Here is a 2439-nt window from a genome sequence, read left to right as displayed (position 1 = left end):
AAGGCTTCGAAATGTTCTCACATATGGGTTCATAGAAAGAACACGAGTCAAAATTTCAACGACATTTCTATCAAGATTTGGCCACTGGAGTCTATGCGATAACTCTGTTTYTGAATCATAAAAGTACAACTGTAAGTACCTAGGTTGTCCATCCCTCGGCACTAACTGATCGATTTTATGATATACAGGTCCATGCGCATGAAATGTATATACTCCGGATGTCATGTTCGCCATTGAACTATCCAAGTTTACACCCATTGACGTGAACGAAAAGTTCGTATTGTATGCCCGTAAGTTGTGCCTAAACATTTCGCCTAATTCAGATTGCGATGAGAAAAGATTGTATAACTCCTCAGGAATTGGTGAGTATGCTAACTTTGTCTTCCTTTTCATGCAACAAAAGGAAGGGAATTCAAATTTAAACCGTTTTGCTCCACAAAATTCACATGGATTTTGTTCCTTCAAGACACGATGTTTTCTATGAATACCACTGTAAACAAAATCATATGGATCCTCTGGGAGGATGTCATGTTGGCTGGAAGTATTGACATCGGCCCTAATACACCTGCTACATGACAAGACATTTCATGTTTACAATAGTAATTAATGATTTTTTTTTCTGTAGATGATGTGAAGTTTAAAAGTCACTCTAACTAACCTYTGAATGCTTCATTAGTAACTTCATCAAAAAGAGGTAGAAGTATACCACGGTTACTTCGAATGCCTATGTAAGAAAGATAATGTAATTTAAATGAGATTTTAATTACTAAAATTGATAAAAGAATTAAAAAAAAGGAAATGCATGGTTTTACCGTGGAAGTTTTCATGTGTCAAATCCGAACATATTGGAGTCGTTCCTTCGGTGCATGTAAAACGTGTTCCTTTCGTGTTAACACTTGTTCTACATATGTTATTTTCTTTATTTCGATGATAATAATTTCTGTTAACAATTTTTCTCTTCTCAGCAATAGTCACTACACTGACAGGAGTTGTTTCATTGACGTGCAACGTCTCCAACAGGCTCATAGATTGACTACTTTCTTCACTATTAGCTATTTTTCTCATTTTGTTCTTTTCCTTTTGTCATTCATAATATTGTCTGTTGTATTCCTTTTTTTTTCTGCAACAATATGTTTTATTATAAATATATTGATACAATTGAGTGAATGTATCATGATGATAATAGTTAAAGTGAGTTTTCCATATACCTTTTGCAATATCTACATCAACTTGCGTTACATGATTGTTTGCAATTTTGTCATCACCCATCTTCATTGGAAACTGTAAAATGATTAAATAGGAAAAATATGGTTTGATCTGTGAAATAAAGTGTAAAGGTTGGAATTGGAATGAACAGAGTTAGGGTAAGCAATTTCGAGGTTGAACAAAAAATATTTTGTCATCCTTGTTTTTTTACCTTAGTTGTCTTGAATAAAAATTTAGTAGATAAGCTTTTTCATCATACATATCACTCATTCTTTATTTGTGTATGTAATAATTTCCTTAGTCGTTTTAGTTAATAATTCAAAATATATCATTAATAAACAATGAAGAGACAATGATTAAACTTAAACCAACATAATAATACACATAAAAGATAAGTTCAGAAATCCAAAAAAAAAAGGTAAATAATACATGATAATGCTAAAACTAATCATATATGTTTATGTAATCAATGTTCTAACAGCATCTGCTTCAGGCATGTTTGGTTCGAACACGATTGTTTTTAACTCCGTAGAACTCAAAAAATTCTCTAAAAATAATTGAATATAAATTTTTAATAAAATAGAAAATGTAAGTAATAAAATAAAATATTTAAAAATATAAGCAACTTGTTACGTACTTTGAGTTGCAAGAGTAGACAAATGAATGAGTTTAAGTCGAGATGCATAGATTATAGAATTATCTACAATTGCACGAGCTATCTCCATAAAACTGAATCGTGCAGAATCATACAACCTCATCCTTATTATATTTCCCCTATTATGAGTAATAAAAATGTTAGTTACTATGATAATTTGTTAATTGGTTAATAATATACACAYTTACGGTCCATCTTGGAGAACTATTTCAAAGCATCCAAATCGCAAATAACCGTGAGTTCGGAAAGATCGTACTCGTCGACCCGAGATAATTTTTCCAACAACATTTAAAACAAAAAATATCATATCTTAAAAATTATATTTAGGTTATCAAACATGATTTTATTGTTTTAAAAATACAAAAGTATCAAAGAATCTAAAGGTACCGATCATGAATTTGGGCGTACTCCGATCTTCTACAAGAGTTCTTATAGAAGGCACCAACGGATGGAATGGAAAGTCATTTTCAACATCACCCAACAACGGAATTAAGGTGGTATTTCGGCAAATAAGGATGTAAAATTCAGTGAAGGTGAGCATATAACCTTCATTCCTCACATCACCATGGGTATATTCA

Source organism: Cynara cardunculus, unplaced genomic scaffold (genome assembly GCF_001531365.2).
Source record: "Cynara cardunculus var. scolymus isolate 2C unplaced genomic scaffold, CcrdV1 Un_Scaffold_1967, whole genome shotgun sequence".
NCBI classification, from domain to species: domain Eukaryota; kingdom Viridiplantae; phylum Streptophyta; class Magnoliopsida; order Asterales; family Asteraceae; genus Cynara; species Cynara cardunculus.
This window is presented reverse-complemented; position numbering follows the sequence as displayed.